The sequence below is a fragment of the Rattus norvegicus genome, chromosome 13 (assembly GCF_021556685.1).
Source record: "Rattus norvegicus strain SHRSP/BbbUtx chromosome 13, alternate assembly SHRSP_T2T, whole genome shotgun sequence".
In the NCBI taxonomy this organism is placed as follows: Eukaryota; Metazoa; Chordata; class Mammalia; order Rodentia; family Muridae; genus Rattus; species Rattus norvegicus.
Genome location: NC_141546.1, coordinates 75,458,244 through 75,483,820, shown reverse-complemented (window position 1 = coordinate 75,483,820; position 25,577 = coordinate 75,458,244). Strand labels below are relative to the sequence as shown.

The following is a 25,577-nucleotide window of genomic DNA, read 5'->3' as shown; positions in this document are numbered from 1 at the left end:
GTCCATCAACTGGTTTCATCGGCTTTTAATTGCACACATGCTTTTCTTAAGTGGGCTTTAGGAGTGAATCTAAGGCACAGAGAGCACAAGCCCCTTGCCTGTGTCACTTGGCTGCAAATGGCAGTGCTGATATCTGATGCAGGCTGTTTATGTCTACTGTGTTACTCTGTCACATCTGACAAGTTACCAAAATTTATAAGCAACTTTTAAGAACTAGGGGAAATGTGCATAACGGAATTAGCTATTCAAAGGCCTCTATGTTAACACTGCTGAGGAACCATCACTCTTAAAAGCTATTCCCTAAGAAGTCACTCTTTGTTTCTCTTTACCCTAGCCCTGGCAAACACTAATTTGCCTTTTTATTCTGGGAAATTAATATAAATAAAATTATAATAATACTATCTTTTTAAAATTTTATTTAATCTTTTTTATTTTAACAAAGATACTGTCTTTCATATGTGGCTTCTTTGATTTGGCATAAAATTTTTGAAATAGTCCTGATTAATCACACATTGTAGCATGTGTTAATATTTCATATTTTTTCATGTATGGCTATTAGTAATATAGTTGTGCCTCATTATCTAGGTATCACTTGAGACATATTTGAGTTTCTGGCCCAGTTAGATATTGTAAAGAATGTGATAAATAATTATATGAAATCATTGGGCATCAAAAGACAATACAGAGAAAACATAACAGATTATAAAAGATTATATGAAAGACATAGTATCTTAAATATTTTTGTAAATCTGGCAATTCAACAAAGAAGGAGAAGAATATAATTTTTATGTTGAATATGTATTCTGGAACTTCACTAAGTTCTTCTAATCATTTTGGTGATATCTAGAATTTCTAGCTTTTAAAATCATGTAACATGTAAGTAAGAACAATTTAAACTCCAATCCCCCACCCCCTTTGTGTTATCTGGACCATTTTACCTAATTTTTTTAGCTAAGAATTCTAGTCCTGTGTTAGGTAAAATAGACAAGAGTTAGTGCAGTTCTTCCAGATCTTAGAAGTGATTTCAAGTTTTCTGTTGTAGCAGATTACCTTTGAGTTTGTCACATTTGGCCTTTATTGTGTCGGGGTGTGTTTCTTCTGTAGCTGGTGTGTTGTTTTAACAGGAGGCGTGCTGAAGTTTTCATGCGTTTCTGTGTCTGTTCTGTTAAGGTCGTGACACACAGTTGTTGTTCTGGAGATGTATGCTACTTGTTACAGTCAGCTACCCCTTCTACTGGGCGACTGAGTTGGCTTTGCTGTTAAATTTGTCATCTTTGTCCAGGGCATTTATTGGCTTCTATCTGTTTTATACTGTTTGAATGATTTTTGTGTCAAGGCAGTGGTGTCCAGGGCATTTATTGGCTTCTATCTGTTTTATACTGTTTGAATGATTTTTGTGTCAAGGCAGTGGTGTCCTCATAGCTTGAGTTTAATATACTCCTTCAATTTGGGAAGTAGTTTAAAAAGAGTTGGGGTTAATTTTTTTGTTTTCTCTGTAAAGGCTTAGTACAATTCAGTGTGAACCTTTAGGTCTTGTTTTTTCTTTCTTAGTATATGTTTTACTATTCTTTCAATTTGATTATACCTTACTATCTGGTCAGCTTTTTTTGTTTCTTAGGATCCAATCTTTCAGTCTTTTTGTTCTTGTTTTTACGTTTTTCAACCTCATTTTGTTTTTATCATCCAGCTTTACAGAAAGTAATATATATTATGTAAAATTTTCATATTTATGTGTGTAGATACATACTTATTATTTTATTTATTTACAACCCAGCTGTTGCCCCCCTTTTCACAGTTCCTCATCCCATTCTTCCTCCTCCCTGTCTCTGAGAGGATGCTCCTCTCCCACCAGGCCTCCCCTCCTCCCTGGGGCTTCAAGTCTCTCTAAAATTAGGTGTATCTTCTCCCTCTGAGGCCAGACCTGGCAGTCTTCTGCTTATGTATGTGCTGGGGCCTCAGCTCAGCTCATGTAAGCTGCCTGTTTGCTGGCTTGGTCTCTGGTCTCCCAGGGTTCCAGGTTAGTTGAGACTGTTAGTCTTCTTATGCTGTCACCCTTCTCTTCACTTTCTTCAGTCCTTCCCCTAATTCAACCATAGGGGCTCCTGACTTCAGTCTAATGGTTGGGTATAAGTATCCACATCTGTCTCAGTCAGCTGCTGGTTGGGGCTCTCAGAGGACAGCCATGCTAGGCAAGCACATCAGTCATAGTGTCAGGCTTTGGTGCTCCCTCTGACCTCCCCTCCCCCCATCAGACGGATTACAAGTTGGGCTGGTACTGGACCTCCTTTCCCTTAGTCTCTTCTCCATTTTTGTCCCTGTAGTTCTTTTAGACAAAAACAATTATGGGTCAGAAATTTTGACTGTAGGATGGCAACCCCATCCCTCCACTCGAGGCCCTGTCTATTGGAGGTGGACTCTTTGAGTTTCCTCTCCCCACTGTTGGGTCTTTTGGCTAAGGTCACCCCCATTGAGTCCCGAGAGTCTTTCATCTCCCAGGTCTCTGGGAGTTTCTAGAGGGTTCCCCATGCCCCAGGCTGCATATTTCCATTCACTCTCCTAGACCTCTGAGCTTCTCACCTGCCCCCTCCCCCATACCTGATCATGTTCCCCTTTTCCCCCTCCCCTCCCATCTCCCAACAAGGTCCCTCCCTCCCTCTGCCTCCTGTGATTAATTTCTTCCCCCTTCTAAGTGGGATTGAAACATCCTCAGTTGGTCCTTTCTGCTTATGGTCTGTGGGTTGTATCCTAGGTATTTTGTACTTTTTGACTACTATCCACTTCTATACCATGCATGTCTTTTTGAGTCTGGGTTACTTCACTTAGGATGGTATTTTCTAGTTCCATCCAATTGCCTGCAAAATTCATGATTATTAATAGTTGAATAGTACTCCATTGTGTAATTGAACCACATTTTCTGTATCCATTCTTCGGTTGAGGGACATCTGGGTTCTTTCCAGGGGTTGTTTCCAGCTTCTTGCTATTGCAAATAAGGCTGCTATGAACACAGTGGAGCACATATCCTTGTGATATGGTGAGGCATCTTTTGGGTATATGCCCAAGAGTGGTATAGATGGGTCTTCAGGTAGATCTATTCCCAATTTTCTGATGAATTGCCAGATTGATTTCCAGAATGGTTGTACTAGTTTGCAGTCCCACCAGCAATGGAGGAGTGTTCCTCTTTCTCTATATCCTTGCCAGCATGTGCTATCAAGTATGATTACCACTACAATTATGATGTGACACTATTGTTTATTATGAATAATGCCCTATAAATATTAAATATATTTTATGAATATACACATTTGGTTTTTGGGGGGTATATACCTACTAGTAGATTGACTGTATTAAATATGATTAGTTTTAACATCTTTGCAAAGTAGCTATATTAAGATCCTGTCTGCTTCACTCCTTCTTTAAAAGGGGAACAAGAATACCTTTGGGAGGGAATAGGGAGGCAAAGTTTAGAACAGAGGCTGAAGGAATGCCCATTCAGAACCTTCCCCACATGTGGCCCATACATATACAGCCACCAAAGTAGATAAGATGGATGAAGCAAAGAAGTGCAGGCCGACAGGAACCAGATGTAGATCTTTCCTGAGAGACACAGCCAGTATATGGCAAATACATAGGCGAATGCCAGCAGCAAACCACTGAACTGAGAATGGGACCCCCGTTGAAGGAATCAGAGAAAGGACTGGAAGAGCTTGAAGGGGCTCGAGACCCCATATGAACAACAATGTCAAGCAACCAGAGCTTCCAGGGACTAAGCCACTACCCAAAGACTATACATGGACTGACCCTGGACTCCAACTGCATAGGTAGCAATGAATATCCTAGTAAGATCACCAGTGGAAGGGGAAGCCCTGGGTCCTACCAAGACTGAACCCCCAGTGAACGTGATTGTTGAGGGGAGGGTGGTAATGGGGGGATGATGGGGAGGGGAACACCCATATAGAAGGGGAGGGAGAGGGGTTGGGGGATGTTGGCCTGAAAACCATGAAAGGGAATAACAATCGAAATGTAAATAAGAAATACCCAATTTAATAAAGATGGAGAAAAAAAAGATTTCATCCTATCAAAATGAGTTGTTTGTTTTCATGTTATTTTTGTTCTTTGTGTCAAATATCTATTCATATAAGTTTAGGGTTCCTCATGAAAAGTCATATATTATTTGGACATGTAGTCATATGAAAATTGGACCAGGTAGAGCTGGAAATCTGCAATGACTCCAAGGACCTAACTTACACAGTATCTAAAGTGATACTGCTTATTGGAAAAATCAATAGTTCTTCTCCACCTTTCTTTCTCCATGTAGTGCCTGCATGTCCTTTTGATAATGACTGACTTCCACTAAAGAATATGTTTCAAGTAAAATTGTAGTGTTTTTCATTTTCTGCCTGTGGTTTGTATAATACCATATGTATAATGTTCTATCAGTCACAAAGGTTACTTCCTTAGTAGTTTTCCACTATCTTCTTTAGAATACTTTCAAGAATTTAGCTTCCTGCATCCACACTGTCACAAATGGTTGAAGAACAGAAATCACAAGCAGGAAATTTTCGGGGCATTATGTGGTAGAAGGCTTACATACCCTTGGTGGCTGCTGGAAGGCTTAGAAGGCTATATCTGGGGGTTGGGGATTTAGCTCAGTGGTAGAGCGCTTGACTAGGAAGCGCAAGGCCCTGGGTCCGGTCCCCAGCTCCGAAAAAAAGATCCAAAAAAAAAGTTTTCACTGCAAATACATGGAAGATGGTTGGAAAGAGCAACTGAGTTCTGTTTTTTTGAAGCAAAATAATCATTTGCAAACAATACAGAGATCGATTGAGAAGAGAGCAAAATTAATTTTCATTAAGAATGCATTATAGTATTTTATAATTATGTTTATTTAGTAAATAAATTATTCACTTGTAATTTTGAATGATAAGTAATATGAAGTAGTGAGTTAACTAAGTATATTCAGGGAAACCTGCACCATTTCTACCCTGAAGCCCATGGGACTTTATGAAACAGGAAATGAGGCATTCTTCTCTAAACCACCAACCAGGTAGGATGCCATTTTTCATTTCTTGAAATGTAGCGTTTTTAATATTACTTTAAGGATAAGAAAGTTGCATGTTCTAGATAGTAGTCTTGTAGATTTTCTAGTTTGAACAATCCTTGGATCTGAACAATGCAAGGGGGAAAAAGGCAGTGTAGTGAATGTATAGGGTGGAAAATCTGAAGCAGATAGTCATGTCTTGGGGTAAGAACTCAAACCTAAGCGTAGTATTTGGATATTTAAAAAGTCCCTGGTCTCTGTGAGAGTGATTCAGATAAAGTGAGAATGGCCTTGTTTTGGGTTGAAAAGTAGATAGAGGTTAAGGAGAACTGTTTGAATTACCCTTTCAAGAAATACATTGAATATATTGAACACTAGGTTATTACACTGGCCACTGAGGGCATTGTTAGGATTCAAGGTATTCAATTGTCTTTGTAGTTGGGCAGGGGAAGCTGAAAATAGAAAGGAATCCACACACCAGTTCCTAAGCGTAGGCTTCCTGACTGGTGCTTTTATAAATGCTGTTTCCTCTGCTTCACAGGCTTCTTCCACTTATGTCCACCTGAGTGAGCCTTTTCAACAGAGGCATGTTAACAGATGAAACAAAAACAGTAATTTTAGTATAGCAGCAGTGCCTATACTTAAATGTTTCAAAATATTTTCTGTGACATTTTTTAGTAGGTTACCCAGACAAATGATACTTAAAACGTGCTTAGTGTAGAGAGACTAAGGAAGAGTTTTGCGAATCCATATATTATAGTGTAGTGATAAAAGTAGATAAAGTTGTCAGAGAGAGCTATTTCAGGACTTTGGAAAGTTACCAAAAGATGGTGACCAGTCTGTTCAGTAGAAAACTGTTGAACTTGGTAGAGATTTATTAAGTTGGATCATGTAGCTCCAAAGAGGACACTGCAGATCCCAGTACTGATTTATTCTTATGTTGAATGCAAACCCCAAACCAGCATTAATTTTGATACTCAAAAGGATTTATTTCATGAGACCAGAATATGGACAACATTGTTTTTGAAGCATTATTGGGAATACTGTTTATAATTTTTTATAGCAACAGAATGGGAATTCTGGTTGAAAAATCATCGATTGGCCAAAATCTCAGAAGTAAGTTGACCTTTAGAAACCTCTGTGTATAGGGGTAGTTTAGCAAGCTGTGCACATGTGTAAGACTATTTACTTCCAGGAGATAAGAGAGAGGGCTTGACCAATTACACATTCCCATGGTGAACACGAAGAATAGCGTTCTGCTTCCAGAATTCTGTCTGATGGTTTTCTTCATTCCTTTCTGTTATGCATTGAGTACCTCCCCCCCCCCCCAGGTACTGTAAATGACTGTACAGCCATCTCTCCACCCTTCCCTTATCAGAAGGGGGAAGGATCTCTTAAACTTGGAGTCTGGTAATGAAGACTCCAGTACTACTTGCTCTCTCTGAGTTATTCTTTTTACTTTTGTCTTCTTTAGTCTGGGTCCCTCACATCACCTATCTTTTTGACGTGGGTCATATAACTTCACTTAGAAGTATTGGTGTTTCTAGGCTTGGCACAGTGGTTCACACCTTTAATCCTATCCTAGCACTTGGGAGGCAGAGGCAAGTGGATTTCTGTGAGATTGAGGCCAGTCTGGTTCCAGGAAGTTCCAGGGCATCCAGGGCTACATAGATAGTGAGACTCTGTCTGAGGGTGAGCTGGAAATGTTCGTGTTTCTCACTGTTTTTTTTTTTTTTTTAGCAAAAATTCTTTTATTATGGCTCTCAATCGTATTTTACCTTTTCGATTTAGTTTCTCACCATTTTCTACCTCAGAAAGTTTACACTTGTCCATTTGCTATTTTTCCAAACTTATTAGGTTTAATCAGTTCTTTCTCTCTCTGTCAGTTTTGTCTGTCTCTTTTCTCTCTGTCCCTCTTGTTTGTCTCTGCCTCTGTCTCCCTCTCTCTGTGTATTTGTTCATGGATACTCATATGTTGTAGACACTCTAGATGCACATGGAATCTGTAGGTAGGAGGAGTAGGAGGAGTAGGGGGAATAGGGGGACTAAGGGGAGTAGGGGGAGTAGGTTCCAGGAATCAAACTTAGATTGTTAGTTTCAAGCACAGCAGATACCTTTGCCTGTGCTCTGTGGAATGAGCCTTTGCTTAGCTTAGATTTTCTGTTAAATCCCAGATAACCATGTCTCTCTCTACCTCTTTGTCAGCCTCTCATTGGAGTGCTAGTTCCTCAATGAGATCTTGCCTGCTCAGTACTATAAGTAATAAAAATTTAAAAAAAGAATGGGTAATTAATAGCTATGTCTTCACAATGTCTCAGTGTTCAGTTCTAGGAAAGAAAAATAAAGGTAGTATTTGTAGAATTGAATTGTAAAAATCTGCAAAACATATTGAAAATTCCAATTTCTCATGATCATATACTATTAGACTGCAAGCAAAACATCATTTCTATTTTTCTTTAAATTTTTCTCTTCTGTTCTTGACAGTTTTTGACTGTTTGAGATGTTACCTTGTCTTTTGAAAAATTCATCAGCTATTACCTCTGTAAAACTACAAAAGTCACAGAGTAGGAAGTAATAGTTTCTTGTCTTTTATAGATAGGCGTTCATGCATTTTCAATACACTGTATTATTAGTTCAGTAATTGACATTCCTGTCAGCACACACATCAAAAGTTGGAGCTGGAGGTGGCATAGAGATGTCTGCCTGCTGGGGGAATTGGAGTACTCTTTTATTTAATTATTTTTAACAATTTGCCTGTCAAAGCAAAAGTGGAAGTTCAAGTCACTTGATATTGTCTTACTTTAGTCTGTAATTTAACTAAAAGGGGAATACAGATTCAGAGTGACTAAAATTGCTTTTAATTTTCTGGGGAAAATCTAAAGTTAAATGAATTAAGGTATCTTTGCATATTTATCAAATGTTGTTCAAAAAGTGTGTTAAAGGGAATTAGTTTGAATGCAGGGATTTTATCAGAAAGTTAGGACCATCGCAACAGTCTTACTGGGATCCCATATCACTGCTCTGCATCCCACAGATTCTGAATTGCCCTGCAGTGCTCTTGCCTTTCACTGTCTGAACTTTGAGCTGGCTGTTGGTTAGCTTCATAGAAGGAATTCCGTAAAGGCAATGACTGACAAGTATTAGTCTGCTGGCCTTACGACACACACCCCGGACTGACAAGATGCTCAGGCAGTTAATGCCCTTGGTGCCAAGACTCAGGCCCTGAGTTTGACTCCAGAACTCACATGGTAGAAGGAGAGAAAGAACTCAAGGGTAACAACGAAGTGTTCTCTCACCTCCACACTTGTGTTGCAGTGTGTGCACACAAAATAAGTGTAGTAAAAATTTAAAAATGATAATACATCAATTACTTTTAGTTAATCTGATTCACAATATGATAAAATAACCTTTTATATTTATTGTAACTTTTATCATATTTGGTGAGAAATATTTATTTCAGTATTTATCCCCATTTGGCTTTCAAACTTGTTGTCTTCTGTCTTTGTTTCTCAAATGCTGGGATTTTGGGTCTGTGGGACCATACCTAGATAAAGTGATTGTCTTTTTAAAAGTTGCCCTATACTAGTTGGGAAGAGAAAAGGACCAGAGGCAAGGATGAGGGTAGACAAGAGAGGAGAATGGGATGGCCATATACCTGTGATAAAAATGCATGATACACATATATGATTGTAACTTTAATTTTTTTCAAACCTTATTTTTAATAATGGTTCTTAAACACTTTAGCCACCCTTCTAGCCTACCACCTACCAGATGTAGAAAAGAAAGGATACGGGGTGGGGTGGGGGTGGGTGGGGTGGGTGGACCTGTTTAGAAAGGTTCTTTGGAGCAACTCCAATCTGTATTGTCTGGAAATCAATAGTTCAGTTCATAGGTCAGCAGGCAGCAGCAGCTCGATCCATTCACAGACACCTCATGGGTACATCTGCAGTCCAGTTTGGTAGAGTTGGGATAGCAAATGGGAATCAGCAGCAGTGGCATTAACTAGCAGAGGCAGCCAGGCCTCAGCCTCAGCTTGAGTCAGCAGGGGAACCAGCAGAAATCGCTGGGAGAAGTTCTCAGCTGTGCCTTTCTCAGGGAAGTGAAGATCAGCGAAGACTCACAAGTGTTGCACAGCTAGCTGTACCAACAAGCCAAGTTCAGCTCCGTCACAGTCTACTGAGGCCTTCTTATATACCTTCCAGACATCATGTGTCCTCCACGGGTCTTGTCTCAGCATGGGCCTTGCCTCAGCTGGCATCACTCTGCCAGTCAACCCAAGTTCACAGAAGTGGCTAGAAGCTGCAGCACACCACCAGAAGCTTTTTGGTGCTTTTCTTTCTATGAAGTCCCAACAAACAGAGCTCAATTGTGCAGTGTAAGGTGGACCAATATATGCACGTTGTTAGAGAAGAATCCTCCATCACATGTCCTTTCGTGTGCTTGCTTTAGCAGAACATCCTTTCACCTGTGTCCCCTTCAGTTCCAGCAAAACACCATCCAACCCTCTTTCCAAAGAACCCTTAAGTTTCCACTTCATATGATTGTGTCATAATGAAGTCTAGTATTTTGTTCAATGGATATATGCTAGTGAAAATTAAAAATAAATTTCCCCTGACTTTAAAGACTGTTAGCTCATCAATCTATTATTGACTCATAACCAGAGACCAAAATAGTCTCAACTGACATTCATTTTCTTGTAGCCTCTTAAGTCTTAGTCTCATTAGACAGATGGGAGTCACCAGCAGCAGTTACCATACAGCCCATTTCGGGAACAAAAGGAGCTGCAGCCACCCTGCTGTTAAGTCACCCTGCTCTTTTGAGTTACTCAGAAAAGTATAACTTTCTCTGTTTCTTTTTCTAGAACCTGGGCATGCTTCCCCTGACACTGTGGGCTTTCTCACTGTTTCCCTCTGAAGTACCCCTCCACCCCTTCCTTCTGCCATGTGGCTGCTTGTCTGCCATGTGGCTGCTTGCTGAACATGCTGGACTGTGACTTCAGAGGCATGGCTTTCTCTCTTTTCTCCATCGTCAACTTACAGCTTGCCTGTCCTATTTTTTCCTTCTTGTTTTTTTCTCTCTTAAACTTTAATAAAACTGTTCTTGAGCTTCAAACCAAAATTCCTGTATTCAAATGGAGAACATATAGAAAACATTACAAAAAAGAGCTGTTTACAAAAGTGACAGCCATACACTACTTAGCTGTGCAAACACTGTGTCTCTGAAGTGTAGAGTGTGTGGACCCTTTGCTGGAAGTTGTGGGGTTTTGTTTGTTTATTTTTTGTTTTTTTGCTTTTTTTGATGATGCCTCATTTTTAACATTGTTGACTCATTTAGTTAGTCATTATTTCAGTCACATAAGGTAGAGTAGATATGGTTGTATTGCATTATGGGTGGGGCATTTAAAATTGGTAGAAAATTCTTTAGAACCTAGTGTTTTATTTGGTAGATTGAAATCTGACTTACATGCCAGCAGAATGTGAAATATGTCTTTGAGGCAGAGTGAGATTGGAGAGGCAACTTGGCAGCAGTTTGTGGAGAGTCTGGAAGAAACCTGGACCGTGTGGGCTTCTGTCAAAGCCTCCTCAAGGCTTCGCGATAGGTCTCACCATCCTCAAAGACTAGACTGAGTTAGAGCGATCCAGCTGGAAGCAAGATATGTAAATACACTTAATTGAAGAGCCTGTGATATATAAATCTAATTTGAGTAGATAAAAGCCTAAAGTGGTATACTAGCTCGGAAAGAAACAAAGACTGAGTTTAGGGCATTAATCAGCAGGGAAAGGTGACGGAGTCGTACCTGTCTCTACCAGCCATATTAAAAGCTCAATTGGGTTAGATTGGCCTCAAAGGGGCACATTTATGTATTAACTTCATTAAGTTTCAAACATTGTATTTTACTACATTTTGATTCTAAGTTTATGTAAGAAAAATTTTTATGTTTATATTTTAGTAGGACTAAACATTTTAAACCATGGTGGAAGTTTATGAATACTTTGAAATAAGTATCTTTGTATTGCATTTGATCCAGGCATAGGTCAAGTGCCAAGTCACATTTTAAATGTGCTGAGACTAATTAAGAATGCCTTTTGGGCTTATGACCTTCTCTTCAAATTGCCAGACATATTTTTGTTTGTTTTAACAAAGCAAAAAACCCCCAACAAGAACAAGAACAAGAACAAGAACAAGAACAAGAACAAGAACAACAACAACAACAACAACAACAGAGCTGACTTAGCCAGTGGATGGTTGGTTGACTGTGATTGAATCTTGTATCAGTTGAACTCACATATAGATACTAATTTCCTACTTGTGCTTCTTAGTTTTAAATTTTTAAAATAAATATAGCAATGCTAAATTATGGAATATAAGTTGTTAAGGCCCGACCTTACTCTATTTTAAGGGATACTTTGTATACCTACTTATAAAAAAATATTTTCTGACATATACTAGACAAATATAAAATAATGTGATTCCACGACTGGAGAGATTGCTCAGCAGTTGAGAGGTCTCTGTGCTCTCCCAGAGGCCCTGAGTTCCATTCCCAGCTCTCATGTGGTGGCTCACAACCACCTGCAACTCTGGCTCCAGGGGATTAGACGTCTTCTGGCTTCCTCAAGCACTGTGCTTACATGCTCCCCCCCAATCAATAATTAAATTAGTAAGATAGCATGATTCCTTTAGGCTTTACCAAACAACCTTAGAATTATTTGTCTGTCCTTCTCCCCTCACCCCTGTCCCTTCCCTCTTCTCCCCTTCTCCCTTCCCCTTCTCCCTTCTCCCCCTGCTCCTCACTTGTTTATGGTTGGCTTTAATTTCTGTGCGTATTGATTCCCATTGAATAGTTTCTTTCATGAGCCTATAGTTTGCAATATACTGCCTTCATGTTTTTCATTCAATTTTTAATTTAAAAATTATGTATATTATTATTTTTGTCTACATGTAAGTCTGCATGTTATGTCTATGCCTGATGCCTACAAAAACAAGAAGAGGGCATTGGATCTCCTGGGATTTATTGAACCACCATGTGGGTGCTGGCAGCCCAACCCAGGTCCTGTGGAAAAGCAGCTCGTGCTCATGACTATCGAGCTGTTCTCCAGTCTTTTCAAAAATCTTTTAAAATATAAATGCACTGTATGAAGCTTAACTTAATAGTAAAATTATGAATATAATTAGTTTTTATAGTTTATATATATTTTAAAAAGAATTTAAGAAGTGAAATTTTAAGTTATTTGTCTCTGTGTGTGGGGGTGGGAGGGAGGGAGAGAAGAAAAGTGTATATATGTACATGGGCTCCATCTGCATATGCTGTGGTAAGGGAGACTTTGTAGCGTTCTCTCCTTGCACTGTGGAGGTGAAGGACCTAAGACCATCAGCTTCATGTTGCAATCATGTTTACATGTTGGTACATATTACCAACCCATAAATGTCCTTTTATTATTTAACTTATGAGTATTTGATTTTTTTAGTGTCTGCCTCCATTTTGTTTTTGTTAATTGGTGTAAATTTTATATTCTATAATTTGCATGTAGTTGCACATGTATATATATGTGTGTGGTGTGTGTATATGATGTTTGTGTACATTTTAAAAGTGAGACCAAAATCAAATTTGTCTTAGACATTATTTATGACATAATACATACATTATCTTATCAATACCTTCAATAACTATTATAGGACATGGTAGAGATAAGATTAATCAAACTATTAATCTTCCCTCTTGTAAGAGGGAAGTCAAGTTTAGTAAACCTTTGGTATGCACATTTCTATATGTGGCAGCAAGGCTGGTGCTCCAGGTTTGGACAGAGAAGATGACCACATACTTGCATTTCTTATAGCTTTATTCAGAGAGCATCCTATATAGAGTCTTTATTAGAATAATGTGAAAGGGGGAAGATATCTGTGTGCCCATTCCTAGACAAAGCATTGTGGGTAGCTATCTACTGCTGGGAGAAGGAGAATTGGCATCTTGCAGGAGCTGCTATTAGTTTTACGATGCAGAGTGTTCAGCCTTGGAACCATACATACACAAACATCAGAAACATATTGAACAGGTTCTATTTATATATATTTGGGCATGCGTGTGTGTGTGTATGTGTGTGTGTGTGTGTGTGTGTGTGTGTGTGTGTGAGCAGGGGAGGTCAAGGGATAGTAACTAGGAGGACTTCAGGAGGGAAGGAGGAAGTGATTTAATTTCATTTAAATTAAAATATCAAAAAAGAATCATCATTATGGAAAAAATAAAAATTACCACTTAGTAAGAAAAAAAAAGAGAAATCCTTGAATTTTGATCTGAAACGAAACATTTGTTAAGTAAAATGCCCTTTCTAGGACATTTATAATGGGGGAGGTGTTAAAATTTTAAGTTAATAGTACATTCCATTTGTTTCTTATTTATTTATTTATTTATTTGTTTGTTTGTTTGTTTATTTATTTGAGATAGTCTAATATAGCCAATTATCATGTCCTTTAATTGTATAGTATTCTGTGACATGAATATAGCATACATTATTTCTTTAGCTATCTTTTCAGGGTTCTCTAAACAATGTACATTCTTTCCTTCTTTGCTTTAATAAAGGATAAATATTTTTAAAATATTTAATTATTTGTGTATAATATCCGGGGGCCTACCTGGCTTTTGATAGGCATTACCAAATTTGTCTCCTAAAAGACTGCGAGCTTACGCCTCTCCCAGTAAGTAGTGTAGATAAGCATCTTTTCTCTCATACCTTAATAGTAGATTCTATCAATCTTTACACTTTTAGTGCATTGATTTATAATATATAGAATATCTTTTTGTAAATAATGTATTTATTTAATGTACATTGGTATTTTGCTTGCATGTATGTCTAGTTGCAGACAGTTTTGAGCTACCATGTGGTTGCTGGGAATTGAACTCAGGTTCTCTGAAGAGGAGTCAGTGCTCTTGACCACTGAGCCATCTCTCCAGCATCTCATTTCACTTATGTTTCCCTTCCTGCTTGTGAGGTTGATATATTTTTAAGCTACTAAATTAATTTCATAGGTATTCTTTGTAAGTGTTAAGTCTCTTAAGACCCAGTCTGTCAGAAATGTAGTATTGGACTGTATCTATAGTTGAGTTAACATGGTTTGTTTTATAGATCTACATTTAGGCTACTTTTAAAGGAAGCCGGGAAAGGGGAGTGGTGAGAAACCAGTTCTGTCCCCTCTTAAACCCACCTCATGGCTGTTTCTCTGATAAGCACACTGTCTTGGCTTCTCTCTCAGTGTAGACAGATCAAAGCTCCTAGGAAGCCCAGATAACCCATCCTTTCAGAGGGGAAGGGACTATTGTTTTCCCTCAGAAAACTTTTCCTTCTGCCAGGTGTTTGAGAGCTTATCTCACTTGCTCTGACCATTGCTCGCACAGGCCTGCTTCACGCTTTGTCAGCACCAGCCTTCCTTCACGTGGTGTAGTAAGTTAAAATGTATTTATGCTTGGCAGACAGATCTTGTATTTATTTAACTTTTGAGATTATAATTTAATTACAGGATTTTTCTCCACATTTTCTGCCCTCCAAATCCTCTCATCAATCTCCTTCAAATCCCTGGCCTCTTTTTTTCATTAATAGTTCTTGCATTCATACATGTATATGCCTATACATACACGTATACACATACACGTATATTCACAATATAACTTAATGGAGGTTTTTATCGTACTTCACCTGTAACTGTTCTGGAGAATGATTGTGTGGTTTGTCAGCATCGCTCTCTGGTGTCTGGTGACTGAATGCACACTGAACCTGTGCTTACGTCGGTGGTCCCTGCACCCTGCGTTCTTTGATGCTAACAGCAGCAACACCATTGAGCACCTCTTCATGCTTGGGACCATTTCTGTCTCTCTTTATAAGCAGCGGTGAGCCCACAGTTCTGCACAGCCTAGTTCTTCAGTGACCTGGGGTCTAGGAGTGCTTGCATGGACACCTTACCCTCTCTTGCTGCCAGTCTAGTGATTAGGATTCAGAGTAATATGCAGCGGTGATGACCTTGACCACCTACTGATTGCCTTCTCTTGAAGCAGAATCCTTTTAATATCCTATGGGTCGTCTTGCCTCTGTGGAAGCAGATTAACTGATTCACAAAGCAGTTAATTGTACTTTCTCGTTATTAATAATAATGACAAGTATGTATGAAATCCTTATTTTTGAATTATAATTTGCTTCTCACAGTACCATGAGGTTTATCCTTTTTTTTTCCAGGAAAGTAAATTGAAGCTTGTTCACATATTGTAACATTTTTCTTTTTTTTTCTGTTTTTTTGTTTTTTTTTTAATTTATTTATACTTAATAATAATTCTTTGGTTTCCGGACAAACATCCACCTCCCCCCTCCCCTTCCTTACGGGTGTTCCCCTCCCAACCCTCCCCCCATTGCTGCCCTCCCCCCAACAGTCTAGTTCACTGGGGGTTCAGTCTTAGCAGGACCCAGGGCTTCCCCTTCCGCTGGTGCTCTTACTAGGATATTCATTGCTACCTATGAGGTCAGAGTCCAGGGTCAGTCCATGCATAGTCTTTAGGTAGTGGCTTAGTCCCTGGAAGCTCTGGTTGCTTAGCATTGTTGTACATATGGGGTCTCGAGCCCCTTCAAGCTCTTCCAGTTCTTTCTCTGATTCCTTCAACGGGGGTCCTATTCTCAGTTCAGTGGTTTGCTGCTGGTATTCGCCTCTGTATTTGCTGTATTCTGGCTGTGTCTCTCAGGAGAGATCTACATCCGGCTCCTGTCAGTCTGCACTTCTTTGCTTCATCCATCTTGTCTAATTGGGTGGCTGTATATGTATGGGCCACATGTGGGGCAGGCTCTGAATGGGAGTTCCTTCAGTTTCTGTTTTAATCTTTGCCTCTCTCTTCCCTGCCAAGGGTATTCTTGTTCCCCTTTTAGAGAAGGAGTGAAGCATTCACATTTTGATCATCCGTCTTGAGTTTCATTTGTTCTAGGCATCTAGGGTAATTCAAGCATTTGGGCTAATAGCCACTTATCAGTGATTGCATACCATGTATGTCTTTCTGTGATTGGGTTAGCTCACTCAGGATGATATTTTCCAGTTCCAACCATTTGCCTACGAATTTCATAAAGTCGTTGTTTTTGATAGCTGAGTAATATTCCATTGTGTAGATGTACCACATTTTCTGTATCCATTCCTCTGTTGAAGGGCATCTGGGTTCTTTCCAGCTTCTGGCTATTATAAATAAGGCTGCGATGAACATAGTGGAGCACGTGTCTTTTTTATATGTTGGGGCATCTTTTGGGTATATGCCCAAGAGAGGTATAGCTGGATCCTCAGGCAGTTCAATGTCCAATTTTCTGAGGATCCTCCAGACTGATTTCCAGAATGGTTGTACCAGTCTGCAATCCCACCAACAATGGAGGAGTGTTCCTCTTTCTCCACATCCTCACCAGCATCTGCTGTCACCTGAGTTTTTGGTCTTAGCCATTCTCACTGGTGTGAGGTGAAATCTCAGGGTTGTTTTGATTTGCATTTCCCTTATGACTAAAGATGTTGAACATTTCTTTAGGTGTTTCTCAGCCATTCGGCATTCCTCAGCTGTGAATTCTTTGTTTAGCTCTGAACCGGATTTTTTAATAGGGTTATTTGTCTCCCTGCGGTCTAACTTCTTGAGTTCTTTGTATATTTTGGATATAAGGCCTCTATCTGTTGTAGGATTGGTAAAGATCTTTTCCCAATCTGTTGGTTGCCGATTTGTCCTAACCACAGTGTCCTTTGCCTTACAGAAGCTTTGCAGTTTTATGAGATCCCATTTGTCGATTCTTGATCTTAGAGCATAAGCCATTGGTGTTTTGTTCAGAAAAATTTTTCCAGTGCCCATGTGTTCCAGATGCTTCCCTAGTTTTTCTTCTATTAGTTTGAGTGTGTCTGGTTTGATGTGGAGGTCCTTGATCCACTTGGACTTAAGCTTTCTACAGGGTGATAAGCATGGATCGATCTGCATTCTTCTACATGTTGACCTCCAGTTGAACCAGCACCATTTGCTGAAAATGCTATCTTTTTTCCATTGGATGGTTTTGGCTCCTTTGTCAAAAATCAAGTGACCATAGGTGTGTGGGTTCATTTCTGGGTCTTCAATTCTATTCCATTGGTCTATCTGTCTGTCTCTGTACCAATACCATGCAGTTTTTATCACTATTGCTCTGTAATACTGCTTGAGTTCAGGGATAGTGATTCCCCCTGAAGTCCTTTTATTGTTGAGGATAGTTTTAGCTATCCTGGGTTTTTTGTTATTCCAGATGAATTGCAAATTGTTCTGTCTAACTCTTTGAAGAATTGGATTGGTATTTTGATGGGGATTGCATTGAATCTGTAGATCGCTTTTGGTAAAATGGCCATTTTTACTATATTAATCCTGCCAATCCATGAGCATGGGAGATCTTTCCATCTTCTGAGGTCTTCTTCAGTTTCTTTTTTCAGTGTCTTGAAGTTCTTTTTTTTTTCTTTTTTCTTTTTTTTTTTAATTAACTTGAGTATTTCTTATATACATTTCGAGTGTTATTCCCTTTCCCGGTTTCCGGGCAAACATCCCCCTCCCCCCTCCCCTTCCTTATGGGTGTTCCCCTCTCCACCCTCCTTTTAATATTCTTTCTTTATTTTGTGCATTTGGTGTTTTGACAATTATGTGACGGGAGGTGTTTCTTTTCTGGTCCAATATATTTGGAGTTCTGTAGGCTTCTTGTATGCCTATGGGTATCTCTTTTTTTAGGTTAGGGAAGTTTTCTTCTATGATTTTGTTGAAGATATTTACTGGTCCTTTGAGCTGGGAGACTTCACTCTCTTCTATACCTATTATCCTTAGGTTTGATCTTCTCATTGAGTCCTGGATTTCCTGTATGTTTTGGACCAGTAGCTTTTTCCGCTTTACATTATCTTTGACAGTTGAGTCAATGATTTCTAGGGAATCTTCTGCTCCCGAGATTCTCTCTTCCGTCTCTTGTATTCTGTTGGTGAAGCTTGTATCTACAGCTCCTTGTCTCTTCTTTTGATTTTCTATATCCAGGGTTGTTTCCATGTGTTCTTTCTTGATTGCTTCTATTTCCATTTTTAATTCCTTCAACTGTTTGATTGTGTTTTCCTGGAATTCTTTCAGGGATTTTTGCAATTCTTTCAGGGATTTTTGCGATTCCTCTCTGTAGGCTTCTACTTGTTTATTAATGTTTTTCTGTGTTTCCCTAAGGGAGTTCTTCACGTCTTTCTTGAAGTCCTCCAGCATCATGATCAAATATGATTTTGAAACTAGATCTTGCTTTTCTGGTGTGTTTGGATATTCCGTGTTTGTTTTGGTGGGAGAATTGGGCTCCGATGATGCCATGTAGTCTTGGTTTCTGTTGTTTGTGTTCCTGAGCTTGCCTCTCGCCATCAGATTATCTCTAGTGTTACTTTGTTCTGCTATTTCTGACAGTGGCTAGACTGTCCTATAAGCCTGTGTGTCAGGAGTGCTGTAGACCTGTTTTCCTCTCTTTCAGTCAGTTATGGGGACAGAGTGTTCTGCTTTCGGGCGTGTAGTTTTTCCTCTCTACAGGTCTTCAGCTGTTCCTGTGGGCCTGTGTCTTGAGTTCACCAGGCAGCTTTCTTGCAGCAGAAAATTTGGTCTTACCTGTGGTCCCGAGGCTCAAGTTCGCTCGCGGGGTGCTGCCCACGGGCTCTTTGCGGCGGCAGCAACCAGGAAGACCTGTGCCGCCCCTTCCGGGAGCTTATGCAGCCTCAGGAGTGGCCACCTGACCAGGCGGTGAGGTCTCTTTCCCACGGGGTCTGGGAGCAGAGAGCTGCTTGGGACTGGGATCCGCGGGTGTGGGACTTCCGGTAACCACAGGACGTGCCCCGTTCTAGAGGAATTCTGCCTCTGCGTGTCCCGATTTCACCAGGCAGCCTTCTTGCAACAGACAAGTTGGTCTTACCTGTGGTCCCAAGGCTCAAGTTTGCTCGCGGGGTGCTGCCCACGGGCTCTCTGCGCTGGCAGCAACCAGGAAGATATGCGCCGCCCCTTCCGGGAGCTTCAGTGCACCAGGGTTCCAGATGGCCTTTGGTGTTTTTCTCTGGCGCCCGAGATGTATGTACAGAGAGCAGTCTCTTCTGGTTTCCCAGGCTTTTCTGCCTCTCTGAACTCGATATTTTCTACTGGGGTTGATCAGAAGATGTCTCTTCCCAACACATACTGACTTCCACAGTCAGGGGAAGAAAAACAGTGTTTGATATAAACCTTACTGTTAGCTCAAACATTTCAAGTTCAGAGAACCATCCTTAGTACTTACAAAATAATGAAAATCCTCTCAAAATCCAGATTCTCTGAGATGAGTCAAAGGTCACTCTCACAGGCAGGCATCTCCAAAGCAGCCGTCTCCGGCCTGCCATGCTAACTCCTCAGTAAACGCTCACTCACTAGTGCAGTGCACACTACCAGCAGACTGACAACGCCAAAACGATGTTGTTGTTTCCCAACTCTAACTTTCAAAAATATTTGTATTCATTAAGCAAACATTTACTTAACACTTACCACGACTCAGCAATGGGAACTCAAAAAGGAATAAAATACCATCTGCCCCTAGGGACTCACGCTCCAGAGTGAGAGATGAATAAACAAAGGCCGCATTTTTAACACATTATTTTAAAAATCATTACCCTGCTATGTTTTTAAAAAATGATTAAAGCAAGATGGTGGGAGGTTGACCCTGTTTCCATGTGTAAGGGAAGACTGCTAGAAAAATAGAGGATGAGGAGGCCACTTTACTAAAGGTTTCTGAGGAAGTATCACCAGGACCTTATGCTAAGAGGAAAACCACAACTGTGCAGCTCAGGTGCCTTCGCCTTCCAGCTGAGAGAGCCACTGACAGAGTCATTAAAGGAAAAGCTCTAAGTCCGTAGGACACAGCAGGCACAGTGTACTTCATTACAAACCCCCACTCTGGCTTCAGCTGGCTCCACTTAACTCTTCACAGGTCACCATTATAAAGTAGTCATGATCTTGACACCATCATTTAATCTCAGAGTCTCAGTTTCCAGAAGCATAAATGAAATGGTTGGATATAACGAAATTCAAGTATTATATATTTATTGAATATAAATAATATCTAAGTTGTTACCAGTCTCCGAATTTTAACTATTGAATGGTTTCAGCTTACTAACATTGCCCTGAATGTGACAGAACATGTATGTATGTATGTATGTATGTATGTATGTATGTATGTGTGTGTGTATATACATATATATATACATATACATACATATATATATATATATATATATATATATATATATATATATAGAGAGAGAGAGAGAGAGAGAGAGAGAGAACATGCTCTCCTCGGTATTTTCATTAGATATTTACTTCCCCATGCCTGCACACAGACATATACTTGGGACTCAGTTGCTATCAGCAATTTCTGCCTTCAAGTCAAACCCCTGCATGAGGTTGATAATAAATGAAAATTTTGCCTTATCCAGCTTCCTCAAAAATGAGGCAAGCATATGAAAGGAAAAATTAAAGAAAGACTTAAGAAAAGGTTTTATCAAGTAAATGTTACATGCGGATCCCAGCCCGCAGCAGCTCTCTGGTCAGGTGGGCACTCCTGAGGCTGCAGAGCGGAGGAGACCACCAACACTGCCCACCCCTGCCCACATCCCTGGCCCAAGAGGAAATTGTATAAAGCCTCTGGGTTCCCGTAGGGGCGGGCCCAGGAGCGGCAGGACCCCTGCGCCTGAGACACCGCCGGACCCTGAAGGAAAGAGACCGGATAAACAGTTCTCTGCACCCAAATCCCATGGGAGGGAGAGCTAAACCTTCAGAGAGGCAGACACGCCTGGGAAACCAGAAGAGACTGCACTCTGCATACACATCTCGGACGCCAGAGGAAAACACCAAACGCCATCTGGAACCCTGGTGCACGGAGGCTCCCGGAAAGAGCGACGCAGATCTTCTCGGTTGTTGCCGCCGAGGAGAGGACTTAGGCAGTACCCCACGAGCACACTTGAGCCTCGGAACCTCAGGTAGGACCAACTTTTCTGCTGCAAGTGACCTGCCTGGTGAACTCAAGACACAGGCCCACATGAACAGCTGAAGACCTGTAGAGAGGAAAAACTACACGCCCGAAAGCAGAACACTCTGTCCCCATAACTGGCTGAAAGAAAACAGGAAAACAGGTCTACAGCACTCCTGACACACAGGCTTATAGGACAGTCTAGCCACTGTCAGAAATAGCAGAACAAAGTAACACTAGAGATAATCTGATGGCGGGAGGCAAGCGCAGGAACCCAAGCAACAGAAACCAAGACTACATGGCATCATCGGAGCCCAATCCTCCCACCAAAATAAACATGGAATATCCAAACACACCAGAAAAGCAAGATCTAGTTTCAAAATCATATTTGATCATGATGCTGGAGGACTTCAAGAAAGACGTGAAGAACTCCCTTAGAGAACAAGTAGAAGCCTACAGAGAGGAATCGCAAAAATGCCTGAAAGAATTCTAGGAAAACACAATCAAACAGTTGAAGGAATTAAAAATGGAAATAGAAGCAATCAAGAAAGAACACATGGAAACAACCCTGGATATAGAAAATCAAAAGAAGAGACAAGGAGCTGTAGATACAAGCTTCACCAACAGAATACAAGAGACGGAAGAGAGAATCTCGGGAGCAGAAGATTCCCTAGAAATCATTGACTCAACTGTCAAAGATAATGTAAAGCGGAAAAAGCTACTGGTCCAAAACATACAGGAAATCCAGGACTCAATGAGAAGATCAAACCTAAGGATAATAGGTATAGAAGAGAGTGAAGTCTCCCAGCTCAAAGGACCAGTAAATATCTTCAACAAAATCATAGAAGAAAACTTCCCTAACCTAAAAAAAGAGATACCCATAGGCATACAAGAAGCCTACAGAACTCCAAATATATTGGACCAGAAAAGAAACACCTCCCGTCACATAATTGTCAAAACACCAAACGCACAAAATAAAGAAAGAATATTAAAAGCAGTAAGGGAAAAAGGTCAAGTAACATATAAAGGCAGACCTACCAGAAGCATACCAGACTTCTCGCCAGAAACTATGAAGGCCAGAAGATCCTGGACTGATGTCATACAGACCCTAAGAGAACACAAGTGCCAGCCCAGGTTCCTCTATCCTGCAAAACTCTCAATTAACATAGATGGAGAAACCAAGATATTCCATGACAAAACCAAATTTACACAATATCTTTCTACAAATCCAGCACTACAAAGGATAATAGAGGGTAAAGCCCAAAATAAGGAGGCAAGTTATACCCTAGAAGAAGCAAGAAAATAATCGTCTTGGCAACAAAACAAAGAGAAGAAAAGCACACAAACATAACCTCACATCCAAATATGAATATAACAGGAAGCAATAATCACTATTCCTTAATATCTCTCAACATCAATGGCCTCAACTCCCCAATAAAAACACATAGATTAACAAACTGGATACACAACGAGGACCCTGCATTCTGCTGCCTACAGGAAACACACCTCAGAGAGAAAGACAGACACTACCTCAGAGTGAAAGGCTGGAAAACAACTTTCCAAGCAAATGGTCAGAAGAAGCAAGCTGGAGTAGCCATTCTAATATCAAATAAAATCAATTTTCAATTAAAAGTCATCAAAAAGATAAGGAAGGACACTTCATATTCATCAAAGGAAAAATCCACCAAGATGAACTTTCAATCCTAAATATCTATGCCCCAAATACAAGCGCACCTACATACGTAAAAGAAACCTTACTAAAGCTCAAAACACACATTGCACCTCACACAATAATAGTGGGAGATTTCAACACCCCACTCTCATCAATGGACAGATCATGGAAACAGAAATTAAACAGTGATGTCGACAGACTAAGAGAAGTCATGAGCCAAATGGACTTAACAGATATTTATAGAACATTCTATCCTAAAGCAAAAGGATATACCTTCTTCTCAGCTCCTCATGGTACTTTCTCCAAAATTGACCATATAATTGGTCAAAAAACGGGCCTCACCAGGTACAGAAAGATAGAAATAATCCCATGCGTGCTATCGGACCACCAGGGCCTAAAACTGGTCTTCAATAACAATAAGGGAAGAATGCCCAAATATACGTGGAAATTGAACAATGCTCTACTCAATGATAACCTGGTCAAGGAAGAAATAAAGAAAGAAATTAAAAACTTTTTAGAATTTAATGAAAATGAAGGTACAACATACCCAAACTTATGGGACACAATGAAAGCTGTGCTAAGAGGAAAACTCATAGCGCTGAGTGCCTGCAGAAAGAAACAGGAAAGAGCATATGTCAGCAGCTTGACAGCACACCTAAAAGCTCTAGAGCAAGAAGAAGCAAATACACCCAGGAGGAGTAGAAGGCAGGAAATAATCAAACTCAGAGCTGAAATCAACCAAGTAGAAACAAAAAGGACCATAGAAAGAATCAACAGAACCAAAAGTTGGTTCTTTGAGAAAATCAACAAGATAGATAAACCCTTAGCCAGACTAACGAGAGGACACAGAGAGCACGTCCAAATTAACAAAATCAGAAATGAAAAGGGAGACATAACTACAGATTCAGAGGAAATTCAAAAAATCATCAGATCTTACTATAAAAACCTATATTCAACAAAACTTGAAAATCTTCAGGAAATGGACAATTTCCTAGACAGATACCAGGTATCGAAGTTAAATCAGGAACAGATAAACCAGTTAAACAACCCCATAACTCCTAAGGAAATAGAAGCAGTCATTAAAGGTCTCCCAACCAAAAAGAGCCCAGGTCCAGACGGGTTTAGTGCAGAATTCTATCAGACCTTCATAGAAGACCTCATACCAATATTATCCAAACTATTCCACAAAATTGAAACAGATGGATCACTACCGAATACCTTCTACGAAGCCACAATTACTCTTATACCTAAACCACACAAAGACCCAACAAAGAAAGAGAAGTTCAGACCAATTTCCCTTATGAATATCGACGCAAAAATACTCAACAGAATTCTGGCAAACCGAATTCAAGAGCACATCAAAACAATCATCCACCATGATCAAGTAGGCTTCATCCCAGGCATGCAGGGATGGTTTAATATACGGAAAACCATCAACGTGATCCATTTTATAAACAAACTGAAAGAACAGAACCACATGATCATTTCATTAGATGCTGAGAAAGCATTTGACAAAATTCAACACCCCTTCATGATAAAAGTCCTGGAAAGAATAGGAATTCAAGGCCCATACCTAAACATAGTAAAAGCCATATAGAGCAAACCAGTTGCTAACATTAAACTAAATGGAGAGAAACTTGAAGCAATCCCACTAAAATCAGGGACTAGACAAGGCTGCCCACTCTCTCCCTAGTTATTCAATATAGTTCTTGACGTTCTAGCCAGAGCAATCAGACAACAAAAGGAGATCAAGGGGTTACATGTCGGAAAAGAAGAGGTCAAAATATCACTATTTGCAGATGATATGATAGTATATTTAAGTGATCCCAAAAGTTCCACCAGAGAACTACTAAAGCTGATAAACAACTTCAGCAAAGTGTCTGGGTATAATATTAACTCAAATAAATCAGTTGCCTTCCTCTATACAAAAGAGAAACAAGCCGAGAAAGAAATTAGGGAAACGACACCCTTCATAATAGACCCAAATAATATAAAGTACCTCGGTGTGACTTTAACCAAGCAAGTAAAAGATCTATAGAAGAAGAACTTCAAGACACTGAGGAAAGAAATTGAAGAAGACCTCAGAAGATGGAAAGATCTCCCATGCTCATGGATTGGCAGGATTAATATAGTAAAAATGGCCATTTTACCAAAAGCAATCTACAGATTCAATGCAATCCCCATCAAAATACCAATCCAATTCTTCAAAGAGTTAGACAGAACAATTTGCAAATTCATCTGGAATAACAAACAACCCAGGATAGCTAAAGCTATCCTCAACAATAAAAGGACTTCAGGGGGAATCACTATCCCTGAACTCAAGCAGTATTACAGAGCAATATTGATAAAAACTGCATGGTATTGGTACAGAGACAGACAGATAGACCAATGGAATAGAATTGAAGACCCAGAAATGAACCCACACACCTATGGTCACTTGATTTTTGGCAAAGGAGCCAAAACCATCCAATGGAAAAAAGATAGCATTTTCAGCAAATGGTGCTGGTTCAACTGGAGGTCAACATGTAGAAGAATGCAGATCGATCCATGCTTATCACCCTGTAGAAAGCTTAAGTCCAAGTGGATCAAGGACCTCCACATCAAACCAGACACACTCAAACTAATAGAAGAAAAACTAGGGAAGCATCTGGAACACATGGGCACTGGAAAAATTTTTCTGAACAAAACACCAATGGCTTATGCTCTAAGATCAAGAATCGACAAATGGGATCTCATAAAACTGCAAAGCTTCTGTAAGGCAAAGGACACTGTGGTTAGGACAAAACGGCAACCAACAGATTGGGAAAAGATCTTTACCAATCCTACAACAGATAGAGGCCTTATATCCAAAATATACAAAGAACTC

General features: G+C 39.9%; 1 protein-coding gene across 9 annotated transcripts in view; it reads left to right on the top strand.

Moving 5' to 3' along the window:
* Nucleotides 1–25,577, top strand: part of Rabgap1l (RAB GTPase activating protein 1-like) — a 595,723-nt gene that overhangs the window by 141,283 nt on the left and 428,863 nt on the right.